Source organism: Rhynchophorus ferrugineus, unplaced genomic scaffold (genome assembly GCF_030347505.1).
Source record: "Rhynchophorus ferrugineus isolate W39M unplaced genomic scaffold, kcgeb_rfMv2 rfM2, whole genome shotgun sequence".
NCBI classification, from domain to species: Eukaryota; Metazoa; Arthropoda; class Insecta; order Coleoptera; family Curculionidae; genus Rhynchophorus; species Rhynchophorus ferrugineus.
Window position 1 is genome coordinate 33,410,209 of NW_027472581.1, and position 26,981 is coordinate 33,437,189.

At 31.5% G+C, this 26,981-nt stretch overlaps 1 protein-coding gene and 2 pseudogenes across 4 annotated transcripts in view; 1 reads left to right on the top strand and 2 right to left on the bottom strand.

Moving 5' to 3' along the window:
* Positions 1-26,981, top strand: part of LOC143190643 (disks large 1 tumor suppressor protein) — a 676,624-nt gene that overhangs the window by 41,417 nt on the left and 608,226 nt on the right. The gene's annotated exons all lie outside the window — the stretch shown is intronic.
* On the bottom strand, positions 6,553-7,288 carry LOC143191987 (uncharacterized; annotated as a pseudogene).
* LOC143191988 (uncharacterized) lies at positions 7,583-11,459 on the bottom strand (annotated as a pseudogene).

The following is a 26,981-nucleotide window of genomic DNA, read 5'->3' on the forward strand; positions in this document are numbered from 1 at the left end:
GTTAGAGAAAAGTGTTTTCAATCACTGGTTTATACATTCTTTAATGTTCATACTAAACACTAGTGAACTATAGTAGTTAAATATACTGAACTACATGCCCATCAAGTCGAATAAAATAATTTCTACAAGAGAAAACCACCAATAAACGTAAATTAAGGAACCTTTAAAAAAAATATCAACAATTGCAATAACACATTGCTAGAGGTGGAAAATAAATATGTAGTGGGAATTCGGATTTATTTAAATCCTTAGAATTATTACTAGTTTAGGGTAATATCGCGGTACATTCCCGAATTATTAAAGTGTTAGGAAGAGTAGATAAATCGATGACCTGAAAGCTAAGTAGAAGTTCAACCGAATAAAATATAAAACATAAGGAAACGTCTTAATTAAAGTACAGGTTCCTTTGTACAAGAAACTGAACCAAATGCAGATTTAGACCACAATAAATACGTACAAGAGTTTTGAAACCCGTTGCATTCCACGACCATATTCGTAGTATATTATATATTTTTTATATCAACAATAATTTAATTAGCAAATAACAAAATAAATAAGTTGTTGTTATAATATAATCGTTTTAATATAATAGTAATTTTATTGTAATTCTAATTTATTCTAAACAACATATTTTTAAAAATATAATGTACAATATTTTATGCTAATATATTCAGTATGGTATTTTTAAATTATTGGAGAGCGTATACAATAATATTAAATGTGCAAAATTTAATAATAACTATATATAATATTTAATTTTAAGTGCAAAAAGATCCTTTAGTCTTGGATCCCTTTCATTGTTTGTGATAAAATCTTAGCATGTACTATAACTCGTATAACAGTTCAATTGAAAAGTCCCCGGCCTACCAGGTAAACACATTTTGTTGGCAAAATTAGTTCTTTTATTCGACATAATTCCCTTCAAGGGTGATACACTGATTATAGCGACCCTCCAATTTCCGATATCAATTTTGTAGTACGATTTGTACTTTGCTTCAAAATAGGACACAGTTTCGGCGATCACCACTTTATTCGACGAAAATTTCTTTCCAGCGAGTATTCTTTTGAGATCTGAGAACAGAAAAAGCCGCTGGGGGTCAGATCTGGAGAATACGGTAGATGAGGAAGCAATTCGAAGCCCAATTTATGAATTTTTGCCATCGTTTTCACTAACTTGTGACATGGTGCATCGTCTTGGTGAACCGGCACTTTTTTTTTTCTTTTTAAAATTTTCGTGGGTAACAACCTCTTTTGGACGTCCACTGCGTTTATCGCCTTCGGTGCTCATTTCACCACGTCTAAACTTAGCATACCAATCTTTGATGATTGATTTTCCTAGGGCAGTGTCCGAAAATTCGGCATTAAGTTTTTGCTTCAACTGTATCTTTTCCCTTCAAAAAGCAATATTTTATCAACACGTGAAATTCCTTTTTATCCATTTTTTCACAATAACAAAAGGTGCTTCACTCAAAATGCTATAATTCACAAACTGATGATCCGACAGCTATGACATATGGATTTAATTCCAGTAGCGCCATCAATGTGTCAGGTCGGGGACTTTTCAATTGACCTATTATAACACACACATAATGCATGCTTCTCATCAATAATTCGTAATTTACCCTATTTCTAGCATTAGTTGATACGTTCTACTGGTGATATATAAGTGGGAAATAAAGTATGTACCGAATAATTCGGCTGACATTCAAACCGCAGTGCTCCGTAAGCGAATTAGACCAGTCCAATGCCTGGACGGGACAAAAGGCAGAGGCCGATCCAACAAATCAGTAACTGGATTCGAAACTAATTACATTTGAATATTCCGGCGAAGGGTTGAGCTCGGGGGGTCGAACGCTTTCGAGTTGTTGAACAACTTCCCGAAGTTTGTCCAGATAAATTCGTGACAATAAAGCTACAGACGTTAGTATACTTAGTTGTAAGAGCAGAGATAAATTGGACCATGTACGTATATAAAAATTACAGCGCTTCGGATGTAGAGATTCTAGAAGGTTCTTGTCATCATATTTTGCCTCTTTTACTTGGACAAATTCCAGAGTTCGTTCTACAAAATTCGATTTTAAAGGATAACCTTGTCTTGGCTGGGCAACCATTGAAAAAGTGGATGAAATTCTTTAAAATATCAAGGCAAACTATCTCACGGTATAGCTATGAAAGTAGCTCTCGACTATAAAATTGTTTTGAACAGTTGATTTGTGATTCCATTTAACTTAATTCCACTGCTTATTCAAAGCGAATTCGAGTCACATATGAAACGATTACATTATTGTAGGTGATGAAAAATTAATCAAGATGATGTCTTATTCGCTGAAATGCTTCACAAATGAAAGAATGTGAGAATTCGATTAAAGCATATTGTCAAAAAGAAAATCGACCAATAGGAAAGATAAGAACGCTATACCACACACATGTATTCCGACAGAAACGGCAAAACTCGACAGAACAATTCAGCAGAACAAAAAAGAACCTTAAAACTGAACCTTGTGAATTATTATGAAGATGCTACAACAACTTAAAGTAATTTAAAAGTGTAAAATTTACCCTATGAATTTCATGGCTTATATAGTTTCACTCTTTCGTTTTGATATTATTGTAATATTTTCATATGGATAACGCAACTGTAAAAACTTGACAGATAGTTCTTGAATGAAACAGAACTTGAAGGTTAATTAAACAAAACAGAATTGTACACGAGCCGTGTTATGGAAGGTGTTACACTATAATTTAATAGCGAAAATGGCTTTTGGCATGGGTGTTGAAACTGCTATGTTACTGAATATGTTTGCTAACGAATAAAAGCATTCGTTTAAGATGCGCTAATCATTTCATAATTGATGAACAAATTCAAATATGTAGAATAGAATTACTTGGCCATGTCTATCCAATGAAAACTGAACGAATATCTTACATATCACTGTGGCGAAATAACCTTTTAGATTCACGATACAGCAATCTGATCTGCAAAGACATGGACCAAAATCATAGGAAGCGATATGAAAATTCATGAAGAGGCTAACATTTCCGATTCTTCATTTTTGGTAGTCTTAGTCTGTATCCAAATCAATATTTCGAAAATATTGGAACATCATTTCGCTACTATTGCGATGAAACCATTATTAATATTTTGTCCAGGTTTAATCAATTCGTGCTAAGCAATTCCTTTCCAATCTCACAAACTCTTGGCATCAATGCCGACTGTGCAACTGTTTTTGAAGCTTCTTTACGCTTCAACTGCGATCTTTTTCATACATTATCTTTGTAGGTAATCCACATTTATTCGGATCAAAAACCATTCGAAACTCGATCATCAAAATATTTTAATTCACGAAGAGTCCAAGTATCTAAGTTGTTTTGGTATCCAGTCTTGTACAAATAGTCCAAAACTATTTAACTTATAAACTTATAAATGAGCAAATAAATGTCACCTTTACCTATATTATGTGGATAGGATTGTAGCGACCTTGAGGCATGTCGAATTTTACATCGTGGAATAACGGTCTACAAAAGACCCAGAAATATTATCCCAGATGTTGAATACGGGCGGAGTGTCAGCAGCGCCAACTAGAACCCGATAACGAATAGCTGGCAACCGCGAGACGTTTATCTGGGATGTTATTAAAGGGTATTACGATTCATTCAGTGCTCAACCATCGCTTGGTTTAGACGTGTCACCATCGACTGCCCAAGCCTCGTCTCCAAGTAACACCGCTGCCATCCGTTTTATCTAATTGTATTTTTCACATTTTTTTATATAGCCAATAAATAATGGTCACATAATGTAAACACCACTGTTTCATTTCGTTTTACTTCCTTTCACCGAGCCACATCATTTATTTACCTAAAGGATATTCCGTGGACTATAATTTATGTAACTAGAAATAACGAAATAATTTTTTGATTCTGTGTACTGTACAGATCAGTTAATTTTAAATCACTTTTCATTGGCAAGTGGCAATGTGAAAAACGGAATGGAATAATGAGACAATATCAGAAAAGTAATTTGTTTATTTCTGTTTCATTCCGACATGTGCCTACTATTTTTTTAACCGTGTGATAAGTAAAACGGATATGTACGTATTTTTTCTGTAACTTTTTTTTGGAAAAGAACAGGAGAGAGATAATTTATTTGCTTTAAAATATCAGTTTAAACCTGACTCGTCAAAAGGCTTGAACAAATAGCGAGCGACTTTGAAAATTGAAAACGTCAATCAAAAATACCCAATAGTTGCCAAGATAAAAATAAACGCAGTCAAACTTTTTTTCTATTTATCAACCACAATGTTGTTGTTTTTACCTTCTTACACCAATAAATAATCTTGAAAACTAGAGTTCCAAAATGCTACTGTATTAATATACAATAATTTTAAATTTACAAAAATACTAAAAACCAAACATAAAACAATACATATTACATATAAATCTATGTAAGCATAAATTCGGTCGTATGACACTAGTAAGTTTGAAAATAGTAGTTGAAAGCACACGATTAAAACAGTCGATAGTAAAAAATAGTAAGTACTAGTAAAAGTATTCAAATCAATCGAAGCGAAAATAGCGACTGAAGGTAGTTGACTGAAACGTTCTATAGTAAGTAGTGGTAAAGTCAGTTGGACCGAAAATAGCGACTGAAATAGTCAATAGTAAACAGTAGTCAATTACTAAATAGTCTATAGTCGTTTTCAGTCAATAGCTCCCAATGCTACTTAAGATATGCGAAGTCAAACCCATCTACTTGGAACTTAAATTTATTTCTCCAACCTTATAAATGGACTTTTTTTTAAATTAACTGACGTACCTTTTCGATATATCTCAGGCATTCTGCATGTTAATTGAAAAAGATTTTGCTCCCATACACACTTTTAACAGCTGAAATCATACCTCACAGACAGATATTTTATTGTCAAACAGGGTGACGAATACACTGACCTACAACCAATATATTCGGGTGCTCCACAGGGCTGAGTTCTTAGCCCATTATTATATCTATTGTATACAGCTGACCCACCGACCTCAAGAAACACTTCTGTTGCAACATATGCTGACGATACAGCGGTTTTATCATCACACAAGGGTCCAATATCAGCCACCAGGAACCTCCAACTTCATCTTAACAAAGTCTAATTGTGGTTAAAATCGTCGCGTATCAAAGCAAATGAGACAAAATCAACCCATGTGACATTCACCCTTTGTAGAAGAACTTGTCCTTCAGTAAAATTGAATAATTATGAACTTCCGCAAGCAGACAACGTTAAATATCTGGAAAAGCATTTGATCGACGTTTGATATGCAAAAAACCTATAGTGACAAAATGCAAACAGCTTGGGTTTAAACTGAACCAAATGTATTGGCTAATAGGGCGTAAATCTAAATTGTCATTAGATAACAAGATTTTGCTGTATTAGTCAATACTTAGGCCTATTTGAACCTATAGTATTGAACTCTGGGGTACTACTAGCAAATCCAAAAAAGAATATTATGATAATTAAAAGAATATTAGTGCATCCAAGTACACTCGCCAAACAGTTAAATGTGAGCGATGACAGTGTAGTGCGTAGGCTCCCACGAAAACTGCCATACGAACCGATTAATACATGCACATAGAGCGAGATTTAATAATCTCTAAAATAAGTTAGAATAGTCTTTAGAATAAGTTAGGATATACTTTAGAGTGAAGTTAGAACCGTATCTAGAATAAGTTGTACAGCATATCAATTACTGAAGCGATTTTCTACATATCAGGATGGTTATATTATATAACGGAAATCAGATAATAATACTTATTGCCCACGGGCAGATTGTTGAAGTTCTAAGAGATTAATAAAAAACCCACCATACCTAATATATAGGGGATATCAGTAAGAGAGAGTAATTAAATTTTGACCAAAATTAAACCCAGTTCTCAATATTCATTACTTTTAGGAATCGATTCGACAAAGTTAACGGCGAACATGTAAGAATTAACCAAGTCCGGGTATTTATTAGCATAATTTTATCGGCCGCAACATCGGGCAGTCCTCCGAGCCGCACTCCGCCGATCAATGTAAATAACCGCATGTTGTATCGAACAATAGGCACAGAAGACCGACGAATCTAAAAAATCACTAAGTTCGGAACTAATTACATTTGAATATTCGCAGACAAGAGACCGGGTTAGAGTACGGGTCTTGAGTTGTTGGGTCACCACATCCTCAGGCTAAACGAGCCAGGCAAATTCACCGTACCCCTTTATAGGCTATCCCTTGTTTTTATTATCTCCGTTTACTATTATAACATTTTGGACAAGTTACATATACAACTTTCTAAAGTTTTCTTTTTTATTTAGGATACCGCTTGAACGATATTTTTCAAAATATGTGGTGTTAAATTTTAACTGGAAATGAAACCATTTAAATGAACATTTTAATTACTGTTATTAAATATTACTATCAAAATAATTTACAAAAAGGTAGAAAATAATTTAAAAGTGCACGCTTTTACTTCTTCTTTTATGTTCATAGGTACTATCTCTCAATAAACCCCAGATATAGTCTCCCATCATGTTTTCATTATATTCATATATGTATCAATATATTCATCAAGAAAATTCCACTGTTTTATGCGATAGCCTAAAAGCTTTGCTTTACTTTTTGGCAAATTTAAATCCCGAATTATATCGTTAAAATCTTCTGTAGTAATAAGATGTTGTTTTGTTTGTTGTTTGGTGTTAATAAGAACTCTTAAACTTATCGCAATTACTTTTATGAGAACTAAGAGATGAGCTACTTTTCCGCAATAATTTTTTCGGTGGCTCAGGTACTGGTCGTGTCAGATCATGTGCGACTGGAGCAGAAGATGATTCCAGATCAGGATATTCGATAGGTTTTGCATTTTTACCTCTACGTCTGTTACTTGGATTCACAATGCAAAAGTAGCAGTCATTATCGTAATCTTTTGGTTCTCGCCATATTCTTGGCCTGGAAAATGTCATTGACCTTTTCTCACCTCGCCACCAACCTAAAATATCAAAATAGAATTTAATATGTCTATTATATTTAATTCACCATTTCATTAAAATTTGCTGATTACCCTCCAAATATTTTTTACAATTATTACAAGCAACATGTAAAGCCCATGTCTTGTCTTGATTCTGAACAGGACAGTTAAAATATTCTTCGTAGGCTTCACAGAGAACGTGAGATGTATTTAATTCCTATTTTACGTCCCGAACTTTAATAAATTACCCACATATATAACAAAATGCATCAGCATCATATTTATACTTTCGTGACATTTTAAGGTATTCTAGATTTGTACAAAACACCTGAAAATATGAGTATTATTACTATAACTATCACAAAACCAAACTTTATACTAAAAAAGGGCAATTTCTTTTCTTTTTGATTCCTAACTAAGCCGAAAATCATAAAATAAACTTTATTCAAGATGTATATATTTCATTTACTTTAATTGCTACTACAATTTTCTTTCAATGATAGGATGTAACAATATGTTTTTATTTTAATGTTTCAAGAAACTATCAGTTCATAGGTACTATCTCTTAATAAACCCCAGATATAGTCTCCCATCATGTTTTCATTGTATTCATATATGTACCAATATATTCATCAAGAAAATTCCAGTGTTTTAAGCGAGAGCCTAAAAGCTTTGCTTTACGTTTTGGCAAATTTAAATCCCGAATTATATCGTTAAAATCTTCTGTAGTAATAAGATGTTGTTTTGTTTGTTGTTTGGTGTTAATAAGAACTCTTAAACTTATCGGAATTACTTTTATGAGAACTAAGAGATATGCTACTTTTCCGCGATAATTTTTTCGGTGGCTCAAATACTGGTCGTGTCAGATCATGTGCGACTGGAGCAGAAGAGGATTCCAGATCAGAATATTCGATAGGTTTTGCATTTTTACCTCTACGTCTTTTACTCGGATTCACGATGCAAAAGTAGCAGTCGTTATCGTAATCTTTTGGTTCTCGCCATATTCTTGGTCAATGGCAAATGACCTCGATACCAACCTAAAATATCAAAATAGAATTTAATATGTCTATTATATTTAGTTCACCATTCCATTAAAATTTACTCATTACCTTCCAAACATCTTTTACAATTATTACAAGCAACATGCAAAGCCCATGTCTTGTCTTGATTCCGAACAGGACAGAGTTAAAATATGCTTCGTAGGCTTCACAGAGAACGTGGGATGTATTTAATTCCTATTTTACATCTCAAACTTTAATAAATTGCCGACATATGTAACGAAATGCATCAGCATCATATTTATACTTTTGTATATGTCTTTATTTTAATGTTTCAAGAAACTATTAGGTAGTCCCTTGAAAAAAATGCTTGAATATGATAAGCAATGCAATAAATCAATCTATCTAAATTATTTAAAACTAATCCAATTAGTATAAAACTCATATAATATAAATTAAATGTATGTCATTGCAGCATGATAGTGAAGGCAATCCATCGACCAAATTCATCAAAATAAAAGTTTAGGGACGACTTCAATTCGAAATCTAAGTTTTCATCCAATACGTCTTGCATTTTATTGTCTTTGGATTTGTTTGGCCTTTATATATCATTAACATTGAAATTATACAACAAAAATATACAACATTATAATTACAGAACAAAACATTCGACACAAATATACATAAAATTATGCCACTTATATAATATGACAACGGAGCAGCACCATTATAAGATTCTAAAAGTGTTTGATTAGCATCGATAACAGATTTCTTCAAATTAATCAACAACAGTAATGAGTGTTGTAAATTTCTGTATGTACTGGTTAACTCATCAATACTAAATGGGATACGATTATTTTATGTAGAGTGATATCAAAGCCATAGAAATTAACAGTGACGTTAGGTTGTTCTGTTAAATAATGTTAGACAGATTGGTCGGCGCAGTGGTATAGACGATAGGATGATCTGTTGCGATAGTCGCGGGGTCGAGTCCTGCTGGGGATTGGTCGTAAATTTATGTGATTATTTAATATTTGTGATTGTTCTAGGCAAGACTGTAAAATCCGACAAGGGAAATAGTTCCAGTCACGAAAGTAACTAGACTGTGTAAGACCAGATGATTTCTAAGTTGGTCACTCGCCAGTCCGTAGGCTCAATGCTGAGGACCGTAATTCGGAGCCCACGTTAAATTGTAGGTCCAGTTCAGGTAAAACCTCGTTGGTAAAAAGAAGTTTTTAAAATATATATAAAAAAAGAAAATACAGCTATCATTAGTACAATAATTTGCATTTTCACCAATAATTATCAAAATTTAGTTAAAGTAGTTAGAGATAAAGATACCAACGTAAAAACTTTTGAGATTTATTTCATTCTAATAGCTAAACATAATTAGTTTTAGATGATACTGTGTTAAATAATGTGTTAGAGATTATTTTTAAACCAAATTCTAATTCGTATAATTAGCATTTCAAATTAAAAAAAAAACAACCATCAAAATTAGATTTAATATCACTAAATAATGAAACTTTTGATACACTGATGGTTCCAAATCCTATAGAAAATTCGGAAGTGTAATAAGCGTTGAAGAACAGGGTTCGTTATTGACTAGGTGCTGAACTCTTTACACATTTGAAACCTCTGTTTAATAAATTTTTAATAATTAAATTAATTTAATAAATAAATTTCACAGCGGCTTAAGTGCTTCCTAGAGCAAAAATATAACTTTAGTTCCCGAATCTTCTCCCACTCACCTCTACATATATCAATATTCTTAGGAGCAATCTTACTTAATTGTACCAAAAATCTTCTTTCTCTTTTCCATCAGTAACGCCATCGTTCATCCTAACCTCCTCCCACAATAAAAATATTTATGGAAGACTCTGCGTATAGTGGCTACTATAGAATTTTTATAGAGTCAATTCAAGATAGAATCATGATTTTTAAATTTCTTTCCTCATTTACTTTTTCTATTTTTATGTTCTGATGCTGAATCGTCGGAAACTCGGCATGAAACATAGATAGAAACATACCTTTGAATTACTTTACCATATTTTGTTTTAATTCTATTTTGTTTAATTTATAAATTATTAACAATGCATATGCTTATTTTTAATTTATTTTCTTTTATATATGTTTGCCTTTTAAGTTATAATTTTTTTAAATCATGTATAAAAGTTAACGTAACACTTCTGTATAGGTTCTCATGAGTTGTTCATCATGTTTTTACATTAGAAAAGCAGTATCGCAAATCTCAAACGCATCAATTACAATCGATAGACATTTTTCTGCAATTATTTCGATCATGCAATTTTTTGCAATCATTTTCTCTCATTGTCAACTCTAGTGAATTTAATAGCTCGAGGAAGCAATTTGAAGCCCAATTCATGGATTTTGAACATCGTTTTCACTGAGGTGTGACGATACATTGTCTTGATGAAGCAACACATTCTTTTTCTTCAAATGCGGCGGTTTTTCGGCAATTTAGTCCTTCAAACGGTCCAATAACGCTATGAAGTAATCGCTGTTGGTGGCCCTTCCTTTTCAAGGCAGTCAATGAAAATTATTCCATGCCCATCCCAAAATACCAACGCCATAACCTTGCCAGCCGACTGTTGCGTTTTCCCACGGTTTGGAACGGGTCCATCGTATCATCAACTCATCGTTGTTTTTGGTCAAAAATGAGCTTGCGCGGCACCCAGTTTGCACCGAGCATTTTCGTACCCAAATATTAGTGAATGATATGATGTACACATTCAGTTGATATCTTTAGAGTATGTGCTATTTCATTAAATTTCAATTCGCGGTCATTCAAAATCATTTTGTGAATTTTTAAAAGTTTTTGTCGGTAACAACCTCTTTTGGGCGTCCACTGCGCTCACCGTCTTCGGTGCTCAGTTCACCACTTCTAAACTTAGCATACCAATCCTTGATGGTTAATTTTCCTCCGGCATTATCTAGAAAATCAGCATCTAGCCAAGCTTTTGCTTCAACTGTATTTTTCCCTTCAAAAAGCAATATTTTATCAACACGAAAAATTCCTTTTTATCCATTTTTTCACTACAACAACAGTGTTTAACTCAAAATGCTATAATCACATACTAATAATCCGACAGCTGTCAAATTATACACGCATCTTTTGACGGTTAGGGCTAACTAAAAACATATGGATTTAATTCTATTAGCGCCATCTATCTGTCAAACCGGAGAATTTTCAATTGACTTGTTACAATATATATATGTAATTAATGATATTAACAATCAATGGTATTCAATGGCCTTTGATGTTTTTCTATGTTTCCTTTATGAAGAAATACATTATGTACGATTTGACAAATTAACGTAATTTAACACAAAGCCTCATAACACATCTATTTTTTTTAACGGAATTCACCCAAATGTATATCACTCCAACGCGATACCGAAGGAAATCCATTGAGCAATTTGATCTAAATAAACGTTTACCATCTCCATTTACTTACCAATTAGACAATATTATTGCTACGCAAATTGCCTGGCACTACAGCAGGTGTAAATACTACACGCAAATTTGCTCTGTTAAATTATTATTTCGAAGATATATGACCAACAATAGCCCTAAAAACAACTTAATGTTTTGCTCCTTATTTGTTGCTTCTAATTTAATTTTGTAACTGATTAGTTACTGTTTGCGTCTAATCTAATTACGACAATGACAATATCAGATTGTTTGCTATTTAATATAAAATTCTCTTGCGCTTTCGAAAACTGTTAGCGAGTTTATCCTATAATAATATTACTACATGGTAGAGCAGCAGAAATGTTTATTCGCTGCTTTAAACTTAATTACAATATGCTATTCATACATACACACATACATATAAATATATATATATATATATATATATATATATATATATATATATATAGAGAGAGAGAGAGAGAGATAGCTATATAGATATACCACTGTAAGATTACTATTGATCCATTCCTAATTGTGTAACGGCATGGTTTTGTCTGACTGTAATATGTAATGATGAAGTGTTTAGCATTTTAAGGGCTTTGTTTATATTACGGTAGGATTGGAAAAACAGTATCGTTCTTACAGTTGTTCCAACAAACCGCCACTTATTTTCGTTAAAATAAAACATTTGATCCAATCCTACCGTTTCATATCTGGTACAGTCAGTATGATTGCCGGGAGTCTATAAAGCCCTCTTTTGAACATATTTAATTAACTGATATCAACTTACTTATTAATAAATGAAAACACAGTGACTTAGTTAAGTGGAATGGACAAAAAAATCGCTGTTCAAGCCGAATATACGGTGTATATACTATGTCCCAGTATAATTAAATTTACTTACACAATGTAACCCGGTACTATATATATATATATATATATATATATATATATATATATATATATATATATATATATATATATATATATATATATATATATATATATATATATATATATATATATACAATACAATATAGTATATATTTTTTATATTTAATGAAAATGTAAGTAACTGATTATTATTCTATCGTAAATTTTAATAAGCCAAATTACTATAAACAGTTTATTTACTTAAGAAGCTGGACCAACTTTTTTATATATAATATCAATTTACTGGCTTTTTATTATTACATATATGATTAAAAAGTGCTTAGGCCTATAGTTAGAGGGTTAAATTTTAATTAGTTTTCATTATATGTGAAGGTTCAGCTAAGAACGGAGCTCTCATGAGCAGAATAATTAATATTATCTCTTAGAAGATTCCATATGCTTGTAATTGTTTCATCCTAATTTCTCCATTTAAATGCTTCACACGTTCTTAATTGTATTAAGAATCTGCTATATACTGGATTGGTAATTTTTTATGTACAGGTATTAACTTACAATTTATAATTCCTAATAATTTTTATAACATAATATTATCTATAAAGATAACATACTTTTATTTCTGGCATATTGTTTACCTTTGTTCAAGATTTTAAGATGATTTTAATTTTTTTTGAGTCTGTTTGGCAGTATTGCTGTTTATTTTTCATATGTTTATACCGCAGAGGATGTTGTTTGAATTGGTACGTGTGGACAATATCTGCCAATTTTGGTACCAAGACTAAGAAGACCCCCTTTGATACATTGAAAACTTCATCTAGAAGGCCACATCTAGAACCAGTACAAGTAGGAAAACACTTTCATTTTTCAAATTTATATCCCCTCTCTGTTTTTCCATTTCTAATAATTTTAATACTCTTCTTTGATGCAATTCAATTTTTTATGTAGTTTACGTTGGTATTATAACACTAAATATAATAGACAGTTGAGTGATATACTATTAAAAATACTTATGACAATGTACATTTTAAAAAGTGGAATAAATTAAATAAGGCTAACTGATAATGTTTTTGATGAATTAGATAAGTAATATAATATGTTAGATTTTGAGCAAAATTCAACTGATATTTTGAACGTGAAAATTAATTTATTTAAACCCAAGTTGAACCACTTCATCGCCAATATATTACCATTTTTGCATATAACCATCATGGTACATTTTAGAGTTTCTTAAAAAACAGCATCAATTGATTCTTGAAAATTTATAGTGAATTATTTCTTTGCCCTACTAGACCTAACTCTTTCTTCTGTTTACAAATAGTTTGAGCTTTGTCTGAAGTAGCAGTTAATTCAATTTATCTCAATTTAAGACATCAAAACCTCGCAATATTGCCGCATTTAACTTTGATTTTTAGTTTTTTTTAGCTATTGCATAATACAACATTCCAGTACAAATAAAACAATGAAATAAAAATATTATAATATATCATTTCTTTTATCATTATAGTTTAATGTTCACTGCTAGTTTATATAGACCACATTATTCTTTCATTATGATGTTGTTAAATTTGTGTAGATTGTTGAGGATTTTCGCAAATATTTTGAACAAGTCCAATTTAATATTTGTAACTTGACAAAGTTTTAACCGACAAAGATAAATCGAAGATTTAATCGAACCGAAAAAGATATAGAACTTTTACATTAATTAGGATTCATAGAATTTATTAGTGATTGTCAAAATTCTGATAAAAATCATTTGTGTGTACAGATATTCTATTCCATACTGATAAATAATTTAGATCATTCATTCTTAAACGTTACTATTGACATTATTAATTGAGGATCATTTACTATTTAAAATTGATCATGGGTGGCTGGAAAATCTTCTAGATTCTAACATTTCAATGCAGCTGGATTAAAAACCTTATTAACGAATTTGTCGCTAGCGGATTACAATTTCTATAAAATATTTAAGATTTTTTCTATCATATATATATGTTTGAAAAGGTGTGAATCAAAATATATTTGAATTAACCTTTTGTTTTTTAATACTTACTAATACATGTTTTATAACTTTAATGCTATTGTTATTTTGCTACTCTGCAATAAAAATCTTAATAATACTTTTTTGTATCTGTACTTATTGGTTGCTCAGATAAAAATTACGTACAACGTTAACAACCTTCGTTAAATTTTAACGATCACCAAATAACTGTCTTTTCTCTAGTGATGTAAAATGTCAAAGGGCTAACGAGAATAAAAACTTAACCATATATAAAGGCGCTTAACGGTATATTGCACGACGGTGAAGAAGATGATTGGCGCGTGACCGGTAGTGCTTGTTAAAGTGTACACAAAAAACGAGAACGACTAGACTAGAAGGAAAATTACTATCCATCTCTCCATAATCCATATTCTGTTTCATCCCCCCGTCTGCCATGTGGTATTTAAGGTGAAATAAATACAAATTAAAATTGAATGATGTTGCTGCTCCCGTATAATTTCCTTCCAGCAATAATATATGGTGAGTACTTCAATCAAACAGTAGCAGTAGTTTAGTCATTACAAATAATTTGCATTTACGCAAAACTTTATCCAAAACTCGTTAAAATCAAAAACAGAGATTATGATGATTTTTATCTATTTTTACCCCCAGCGTCACTTTATATCGCATTCAACCAGTCCCTCTTCTTGTCGTTAAATAAAAATAATGATTTAAAGTAAATTAATAGCTTTTATTTTCTAAACCCTTTCACATATTATAGCTGCCCCTGCCGGTAGGATTCCGGAGAGATTAGGGTATCTAGAGATATAGGTCTCTTTTAAATTATTTTAATAACCGGTGTCTAATTAATTATCAAGAAAAGAAGATCTGTTGAAGTTCGATTAGCAATCCTTCCGCAGTTGCACGAAGCATTCTCTGGTAGTTCGGGCAAAAGTATCGCAACTGAAACTGTAAGGTTACTATAAGTAAGAAACCTTTAAGTTTTGAAAAAATAACCCTAGTCCGTATATTTTCGACACATTCATCACAATTCAAAGTATAAAGCCGACAAAGGCGGACTGAGTTTCTCTGAATTAACGTAGTCTACTAGAATTTGAATACAAGATTGCAGTAAAGTAGCAAGGTGAACGGCCACCAAAGGTTTGGTTGGCGCAGTGGTCAAACCGACAGGACGATTCTTCTACTCTTGTGATAGTCGCGGTATCGAATACTGTTGGGATATAGTTGTATATATGTATTTGTGATTGTTTATAATTACAGTCACTCTGATTAAAACTCGGTGCAAAACACTAGGTCCAGTACCGATAAACTCCATTTAGTATAAAGCCGACTCTAAAATATAAAAAATTCAAAACTATAAAATGTATTACCTAAAATAAAAACAAAAAATGCTTAAAAGCATTAAAACTTATTAACAACTGTCAGATTAATGGTTTCCAGTTAAGGAGGTATTTCTAATGGAACAATATACATTTAATTTCGGACGAATGGCAAAAGAAGCATGGGCATTTTAAAAGCAAACTTTTCAAAGTAGCATAATTCGAGAGGGCGAATTGGCCTTTCGCGCCACTCCCCGCCTTCCTTTTCCCGCAGCCCACAGCGGCACAATCATTAATTCCATTTTCGGAATTTCCATCGGCGAAAAAGATAAATTGCCGAGTATTATTTAGTAATTAAGAGTTCCGACCGAACAAGATCGTTATTTTTTCACTCTAGAAATTATGGAACATTCTTTCGCCAAGAAGTGCTTGTTACGGAATTAAAACGGGCCCCCTTTTCGCCAGACTATCCCCTCGTGTCCCCCCCGTCGGATCCGTTATGCTTCGCAAACGGATATCGATCGGTAAATATTATTGCTCAGTTTTCGCTTTGATCGCTGACCCGACGTTGATTAATTTATTTTCAATTGGTCATCTTAATTTTTGATTCTTGATGATCCTTTTTGGATGAGGGCGGATTTTGTTACAACCAAGCTGCTACACTGCTAATTGCGATTTTATAGACTTTTCTCGAATATTTTTAATGTACCTCAAAAGAGGAAAACAGTAATATAATCATAAAAACGCCATATCGTATATAATATATATTTTTCTAGACCGTCAATTTGGTTTTCGTAATAAACACGAAACGGCAGAAGAAATACACAGATTAATCAACCAAATAAACAAAAACTTAAATGATAGAAAATATTGCTCCGCTACATTTCTCGATAAATTTTAAGCTTTCGACAAGGTGTGCCACTCTGAACTGCAGGTTAAATTGAAGAAGTTTTTTTTTAATTGCTTAAATCTTACTCATAGACAGGCATTTTATTGTGAAACAAGATGACGAATACACTGATCTACAACCAATAGTGACCAGTGCCCTTGGTCCATTGTTATATCTATTGTATATAGCTGACTTACCAACCTCAAGAAACACTACTGTTCCAAGAAATGCTGACGATGCAGCGGCCTTAACTTCAACTTCGTCTGAATAAAGTCTAATTGTTGAAAACATAGCATATCTTAGCAAATGGGACAAAATCTACCCATGTGACATTCATCCTTTGTAGAAGGATTTGTTCAGTAGTAAAAATCAATAATTATGAACTCTCGCATGCAGACACTGTTAAATATCTAGCAGTGCATACTGATTGACGTTTAACATGGAAAAACATATAGTGACAAACACCTTGGGGTTAAACTAAAAAAATATATTGGGTAATAGGGTGTAAATCTAAATTATCCTTAGATAACAAAATATAGCTTTATAAGTCAATACTTTTGCCCATCTGGACCTATCCTTCAGAGGATCCAGAATAAAGTGTTGCGAGTTATCGTCTATGCTCTATATTACGTCTCCAACAAATTCAGCGGGAATGGTCCTTGGAATTGTAAAACCGCTTGGAACCCATAATTAATGTGATTCGAAATGCAAAATAGTCTGAAGGATTGTTAGTGCATTCCAATGCACTTATCAAACAGTTAAAAGTGCACGATGGCAGTCAAGTGCGTAGACTCAAACGCATACTGTCATTTGAACTAATTCGAATAGACACATAGAGTGAGATATAATACTATATATAATATGTTAGAATAGCCTAGGGAATAATATGTTAATAATAAGTTTGTACAGGAGATCATTTACTGAGGCGATCTTCTGCGTATCTGCATATCAGTATAGATATATTGTATAACAGAAATTAGAAATTATTAGTTTATAACCACACCTATCCACCATAAGTTATAATCATATCATGTCATACGATTAAACCAAAAGTTCTATCGATTCGTATACAGTATCAGTAGATTGGAAATGTTTTGGAAAATATATAAATATAGCTGTTTTAAAATTGCGGATTTTATCTAATCTATATCTTAATTGGCTTAGCGATAATTTTACCTTCTATTCTTGAGGAAAGCGGAAGAATAATTTTTTAATTCCAATAAAACGATTAAGCCCAAATCAAGCAACCATGAGTAGCCGTCAGATCGTTAATACAAACTATATAAACAAATATTTTAGGCTCTACTTTCATTGGAACTACCTTCCCGCTACCAGTTCCTAATTCTAAAACAGCAGATTATTCACAGTTTCTGTTTTACATAAATATTCTACGGACGGGTAGTTTAACGTTAAAATAAATCTGGCGGCACTCTAACGCAAAATACCGACAGAGCTATTTTAAATAAGAAGTCCTTACGCTTTGTATTGGAAACTAGGGATGCCGGGAAAAGAAAAAATAAAAATATTTATATATCGGAGCACGAAAAAATTTCAATATTCTACAAATATTTTAAAAAGTAGTGATATTTTAATTAATTAAATTTTCAAAAGATTTAAAGATTAGTGACTATTAGTTCTTAATATAGTTTGCAGATATTTTACTCTGTAGGTATCTGTTACAGAATCTGATGTATACAAAATATATTTCTCATATTATATTAATAATATTGTCAAAACAAGTTTTAGTAATATTAACATATCATTTTAAAATTAGTCTCTTTATTCTATTATGTAATATTCTATAATAATGTGTGGTCGAATCACAAAGCAATCACCTGTAAAAATAAATTACGAATTATCAAGGTGTATATTAACAAATGTATTAAAAAGTTAGATAATGTGTGTTCATATCAGCAATATAACCGTATTTCATGATCTGCATTATTCGCATAATATCAGCTCATTTCCCAAAATTAAATCTGCGTTAATGCGTATAATATTTCTTCTTCTTGAAAAAAAAACTCTAGCTTACACAATTGAACTGATGAGAAAGGTTATTATTTTAAAATCATTGGATTCTTTCAGTCAGTCTTTGAGAAGCATATATAATAATCATATTGTTTAAGATATAATAATAAGTGTTCACGATAGAAGCTTTTATAATAGCTAATAAATAATATTTTACCGGAAACAATGTCTGTGGTTCTGTTGAAGTTGTCACATATTTCTTGTAATAAAATCTTTTGAGTGCAAAAAAGTGTCTACGCATTCCATCCTTATGAATATGAAACCTTACTGTAACATTTATAATCGACCTTATATATTTTATTTCCTTATATTAATATTTATGAATTTTTGAAATCTTAAACTAAGTGAAGCATCGATCAGTTCATCAAAAGACTGAATACAATAATATGCATTACTTAGTTGAAATATCCTAACATTAAACAAAATTTCTAAAAGAATATATTTATGTTAAAATTAAAATAAACTATCGATATATTATGGTAGACTTATTACACGTTAATACTTTTTAATATCTTTATTTATCGTAATGTATCGTATGTCGAAAATCACTACAAATTAGAGAATTGTAATGAACGTTACATACCAGTTCTTCTTAGTACTTCACAGCTATTTATTTAGAATATTGATATTTCATTATTACTTTAGTATAATTAGACACACCGTATTGCTTTATGAATTGCTGACGTACTATTAAAATGATGCAACTAGTGATTACTAAAAATAATTAATCAAATTAAACAAAAAATTGGAGCGAAAAAGAGCTCTAGTGCGTCAAAGTAATTGTTTGTAGTAATTATTAGTAAAATAAGACTCAATTACAAGTTGTAATATCATTATGGACCGAAAAATTTATATAGAAATATTTTATGTAGTTTTCTCTTTTATGAATTGTCTTTTTAATGGATTACATAGAATTTCTTAAGTTATTTCTATTCCCTATAATTTTACCATGTATATCATATTACACGATATAACATAATTTCGATCGCCATTAAAATCGTGTTCCAAAGTCGTGAAGCAATTTTATTATAGTTGAATTATTCATCAAACCGTCAATTACTAATACTCATGATATATATCTAGATATATAGATATATAGATATATATAAATATATATATATATATATATATATATATATATATATATATTATATAAATTATATATATATATATATATATATATATATATATATAAATTATATATATATATATATATATATATATATATATATATATATATATAAATATATATAAATATATATATATATATATATATATATATATATATATATATATATATATAAAATAAATATATATATATATATATATATATATATATATATATATATATATATATTTACATATATATTTATATTTTATATAACAAGATTCGATTCATTTGGTTGAAATACTAGAATTGTAATATTATTAGGATATATTTGATTTTCTACATAATCTAGCTTGAATTCAATACGCATGACCAAGCATTTCACCAACATCAATATTCCTTTATGGAAGACAGAGATTGACAGGATGTGCATATATACATCTACGGCTTTCTCAACTTCTTCACTGGGTGGGAACTGTTTCCCAAAAATATGTTTCTTCAAGATTGGGCACAGTCGGCAGGCTGAGTATAATAAATTAGGAGAATAGGGTGAAAACTTGGCAAAATGTACTCCAAACCTAACAATTTGCCCGACGCACATTTGTATTTGATGAAAAAGTTTGGAGTAATATTCGACTGTAGTTCTTCCTTTCTTCGGCTTCTTTGTCATTGCAGGTATGTAGTAGTTATCCCATGTCTCATTTATGGTAACAAATTGCCGTATGAAATCAGTTAGATCCCGTTGAATTGGTCCAAATGTTTACTCAGACCAGAAGGAAAATATTCTGATTGGACTGCCATCTCTGTAATAGATCGATCATTTGTCACCTTAATCTCTTATACTTAGAATAGCTTTAGATAGATGATGGTTAGCTTATTAACTATAGCCGATCCAATAAAGCAGCGGAATCACGTTATCAAAATATATCACGTCAGCACGTGATACGTTTTCATACATCAGCACGTCGCAATGATGCCTCACCAAATCAGACTATAGGTTTCCAACGTTTGCCGGTTTTGCCTAATTATTGTGACTAATGTTTTAGCCAATTTTGCAAACATTTGACATCAGGGTCCATCATTACCAGCCGAAATCGAAGCTGATTCGGTTAAAAGGAACTTATTATATATTTGTTTAATGTTAAATATCGTAATAGCGGCTAGATTAAAATGTACTACGTCTTTTATATCCTCTCCTCCTACCATTTTTATGATAATTTACTCTCCAAGATCGTGAACCACGAGATGACCTGTTCTGTCCCGGATATAAAAGATCGGTCTCGATTAGTTTTGCCCTTCCTGTGTGCAGCCGAGCACCCGAATCAAACGAGGGAAAATATTCTGGCACTTCCATCGTCCTCTTATTAAATTTCCGGCCAGTGTGGAAAATATGCATAACGGGAAATATTTCCTGGGTAGTCCACCGCCATAACGGAAGTAGAAGGAAAATGGTTGAGATTTTATTGCGCGATATAAAAACGAAAATACTCTTGGCGAATTCTTTTACTAGAGCTTGTGGCCATTCGCATGCAGTCTGATACTGTTGGCGATATTGTTTTATTTTAGGGGCTTGCTTTCATGGAAAATGAAATTTAAAATTTAATTAATAACAATTACACATGTATATGTTAAATAAATTACGTTATTATATACTAACGTGGTTATTTAGTGGAACAAAAATGTATTTTGTTGCAATTGTTTAAGATATAAAATATTATGGGCATAGTTTTCAAGTAAAAATAAAACTTTTATGCTATATTTGGATCAAGATTTATATCAATGAGTACTGTCGTTTCGTACCTTATTTGTTGTTCAATCTCTGATCAGATTTGGGTTTGGAAATTTGATTCTTAATCCCTTTCGTTACAGCAAAACAAAATTTAACTCCACAAAATGCTGTAAAAATTAATTCTTAATCTATAGTCAAAATTAGTCTTTCTATGTATTTATATTTCACAATTAGTGTTATTTCGTGAAATTTCACTTTGTGAAAAAAGATAAATCTCTGAAAATATGTTTTGTATAATTTATTTCAAGTATCAATATATATATATATATATATATATATATATATATATATATATATATATATATATATATATATATATATATATATATATATATATTTGAACATTCAGGTGCATATTCTTGAATGTTATATATATGTGGAATATACACACAAGAAAAAGAAGAAACCAGAAGAATTAAACCAGAGTAATCGAACTTACTGATGAAGAAGAAATAGAAGATGATTATCAATGACGGGGGATGAAGAATTACCAGTTGATGTGGTGGGCACATTTGAAATTCATGTTACTACAGATAACGAAACAGTACCCGAAAGTACACAAAGTACTTCTGAAAAAACAAAACAGAAAAATAAGATACCTATAACAAAATAGCGGAAGTGTGTACTAAGACTCCTAAAAATTGTAGTCAAATGTGTCGAATAAATAAGGAATAAGTTTGGGAATTTGATACCAATACAAATGCTTAAACTTTTCTTAAATAAACCAATTCTGGATGAAATAGTAGTGTTTTCGATTAAATATATTCAATGTAAAAACAACCTCATATTTACTATGTCATGTACTGACTTGAAAAAAAATGTTGGCATTCTTATATTCTCTGGTTCACTCATCTAAATTGAAAATTGTTATTAATAGTTAATCGAAAGAACACAAAAAACGTTTTCTTCCATTAAGGAAGGAATAAAAGGAGCAAACAAGTTTAGCTTTTCTGAATATGTTGAGTTCAGAGGACATACACCGAGACAACTACCAATCCTCTTCTCCGCCTCCTCCTATCGACCATGTATCCCACTTTAAATCAAATATAAATAATAACAATGAGTAGTGTTTATCAAATCTAGTAGAATATACTAAATTTTCTCGCGGTGACAGATATATTCTAACTAAATAGGTTTTTGTATTTTACATAATCAGTAAGGATTCTCATTCCTCACGATAATATTTTTAAAATATTTATAAAAGATCAAACATCGTCCTGACAAACCTACTCACGGAATCCTTAAACGATGGTCCATCAACAATTTCCGGTTACATAAAAACTATTGGAATGATTTAAAATCAAGCCGATTTAACGGTTAATTTAACTCAAGCCAAGGGACCTTTAAATGCATGTTCCATACTTGAGATCGCTTTAATTCCGGAAAAGGAGCTCTCTTTTGCTCCGTGTTGCTGCAGATAAAGAGAAATCAACATACGACGATAATACAAAATTAATACATAAAAGACATTGACAACATTGAATAGGGATATTGGCATCCCAGTATTTTGTATAAGCTGTTTTCATAGATGTGCACTTAACAGAATAATTTTTCTTGATTTTAAGTAATAAAAAATTGGCTCAGCTGTGATGAGATGGCTACTTGTAAACTGCCTGGGGCATGCAAGAAAAGCTGCAGTTTTTGATAGAATAATGTATAAATTGTTGCAACATAATATACTATATTTACAATACATTAGATGTAATATAATATATTGTAATATAATATATGTCTCATGCATCAGATATAATGTAATATAGCATATCTAATGCATTATATAGTATATCGAAGTCTTAAGCTTACTTAATTAGTTATGCAGCCAAAATAGTTTCCGGTGTAGGATTATTTTATTATGTTTACATTGTATTCTTTTCCACACCGTCTATGAAGTAGCGCTTTAGGTGCGCTTTTTTATGTAGTGGTAACCTCTGGAGACCTATTCCATCTAATTAACAATTTTAGATCGAAATAATGTACTTTATTTTCACTGGAAAGCATACATGCATTTTTATTTTAGTTCTTGTTTGCTTCCTTGCTGCGTGTCTTTTTTACATCATCTTTTTAAGTCACTTTGGAATGAGTATATTTTCCTTAATTTCTTCTATTGCTACTTATGTACATTTTTATTACAAACTGTTGTCCTTTATATTTTCCGATTTAATCTCTGCATTCCCCCTTATTCAGTTGATATATAATCAACAGAATAATTAACATCCATTTTTTCCTCATTCATTCCAACCAAATACTGATGTATATTCTGAATAACTACAGATATATCCATGCACACAAGTCTTACACATAATACAATTGTCTGAAATTATCCTAATATAATCCGAAGGCGTAATATTTTGTAAGCAAATTTTTCTGTCATCTGACATTCTGAACATGTGATATATGAACATATCAGATCTACCGAGTGGCAATTTCAAATAGTTCTCCCTTGCATATTTCAGAGCTTTCTAAAAATTTTTCGCAGATAAGCAGTTTCGTCTGAATTAGTTAAACTTCATAATTCTGTCCCTGCAATAGATCGAATCAAATCGTATTTAACGAACTATTTCCGAAAACTAATAGTCCGCCAAAATCCAGACGCATCAACAGTTTCCAGTCAGTTTCTCCAATCAGCCAATTGCTTACTTCAATTAGAGTTGATGATGTAGAAAGTCGAATTAATGGTTTGGCCAGATCCCAGTAGTTTATGACGAACAGTTACTATCTATAAAAGCAAACAATTAGCATTATTTTTATTATTATATATTGTCTTTCAACAATCGCTCATCTGCACAGAGTAACTACGGCTATTGTAAGAGCGTTTGAGGAAAAGAAATACTGCCTTGCAATATTCCTGGATGTCTCACAAGCTTTTGATCGGGTTTGGCATTTAGTATTAATCTGTAAGGTGAGCAAATTGTTACCGCGTAACTATTGTCAATTGCTGGAGTCATATTTATTCGGAAGATTAGAATTTAGAGTGCCGCACGAAATGGCGTTCTCGACATTTAAAAATGTCTCGGCTGGAGTTCCACAAGGTAGCGTCTTACGACCTCTCCTGTATCTACTCTATACTGCCGACATTCCAACAACAAAAGAAATACTTCTTGGAACCCTTGCTGACGACACAATTACTATGGCAAAAGATATATTTCTGCCTAGGACAATAGAAAAAGTACGAGTGGCAGTCGACAAAATCTACAAATGGACGAAAGAATGGAAAATTCAACTTAGTAGCTCCAAATCTGTCCAGGTTAATTTGGATTGAGGCGAAATAATAAGAACTCAATTATATCACTGAATGGATGCCTGATTCCTCAAGCAGAATCCGCTAAATACCTTAGAATCCCTTTTGACGGTAGATTAAATTGGAAGCATCACGTTAGACAAAAAGCAAAACACATTAGAACCAAAATGAAACAACTATACTGGTTAGTCGGAAGATACTCTCAACTTGATCTAAAATCAAAAAGGTTGATCTATAATACAATTTTAAAGCCAATTTGGACCTATGGGGTGTAAATATGGGGTTTCACTAAAAATTCAAATCAACTAGTCATACAGCGCTGTCCAACCAAGGTTCTTCGATTAATTACCAATGCCTATCGTTATGTAACTAATGAAGAACTGCACGATGACCTGGAAATTAAATGGATTTGCGAAGTTATCCAAGATTTCGCTTTGAAACACGAAAGAAGATTACTAAATCATACTAACGTGGAAGCAATACAACTGCTGGACAGCGCGCAGGATGTCAGAAGATTGAAACGAACAAAACCAACCATAGCAAACTATAGCTATAAGTTGTTAATTAATAAATAATTATAATTTTATAATTGAGGAATACATACTGATGTATTTTCTCACACTCGTCTTGCTTCTTAATTAATCCAAGTACATAGGAAAAGTAGTAATAAATTAATTGTAAGTTAAGATTGTACTAAGCGTATCTAATAAAGATGTTATAAAAAAAATTGTCTTTGGATTTGCATGTTATTAACAACCTGTGATACTGCGCGTTATTCTGTTGCAGTTTTATACACTATTGTCACAAGTTATCCATTTTCATGTCCCGTAATCATTTGTTACAAAACTGATTCGATTTCGCCTGGTTTCAGCAGCAATTTACAAATGGAAACTGAAAACAGATAGCTCTGTTCTATTTTTCACTATTGTTTCATAGAAGGCCAAAAAATCGAACTTCTTTTAGTGTCTACTGTCAAAATTTTGCGAAACTTTTTCTATAATTATACCCAGGGGGAGGTTTTTCTTTAACACCAAAATTTCCAGAACGCATCTGGGTTCACCTGAGCATCTGAGCAGCCACCATATTGAACACCAAACAACTGATAGTAAAGCTGTGCCGCTTTTTTACATTTTCGGAAATAAAAAAGTAAAATATGACGAAAATTACCTTCTGAAATCTCCAAAAGCAACCGCTTTTGATTGAGAAAACGAATAATTAATATATTTTCCCCTAACCTTATATTAGGTGACTCTCAAATACGGTTTGTTTCTAAGGTGAAAGCGTTCACTGAACTGAATTATGACCAAATTGTGAAGGTTAATAATAATAATCGTGATCTTTAATTAATAATCAAATAATAAAAAACTATATGGGAGATCTTAATTTACAAGAGGAAAAAGGTACTGGAAAACACAAATACTCAAACAAAATAATTGAACAGGAATAAAAACAAGTAATTTAATTATACGCCTCGATTTCATTGTCCGAATGTCTTTCGTTAAATAAAATATTAATTAGGAAAGCAAGAATGAGTGGTGCGGGGGTCTCGGTACAAAAGGTAATTTGAGTACGATGAAAAGTTTGAGGACACTTTAGATATTTTCATTAAAATTTTAATTTATGGAAACGAAGTTTTAACGATGCCTCTATTTAACCTGTTTTCGACGAACGACTTTTTTTCCATTAATAATAATCTACATTCGATTCGGGGGAATATTTTGTTTCTCGTTTGAGACGTTCCCTTTTTGCGGATCAAAATTAGAATTTTGTAACGTTTAATAATTCATTTTTTCGAACTTTGGATACTTTCCATTATTGTTTATCTAATTATTAATTAGCAGTTAATATATTAAACAAAGTTGGCTTTTAATTTTCAATAGGTATCTCCATAAATCCCCTGTCTTTCTAAGAAAAATGATTTCATAATTGAACTTTAGAAGTACATAACTTTAAAGCATCAGAAGGCTTAATATATTTTAGGGTAATTTGAAGAATTTGCGTTTGCTATTAAGAATAGACCAGAAATTACAGACTGTGTTACTAATACTAATTTAGTATAACCTAATGAGTGTTTTGCTTAGCTTAAGTATGTCTTTAATTAGTTTAATATGTAATAATCTTTAGGGTTATATATTGACTCGGTGAATGAACAGGATATTAGGTTAAGTAAAAGTACGGTAGGGCTATGGAAGTGGTACTGTTACAAAGGGGTAGATAATAGAAAAGAGGGCGAGACTTTTTTTTGGGCCTGGAACCGGGAAGGGGAATCCTGTTACGGATACCTGGTCGG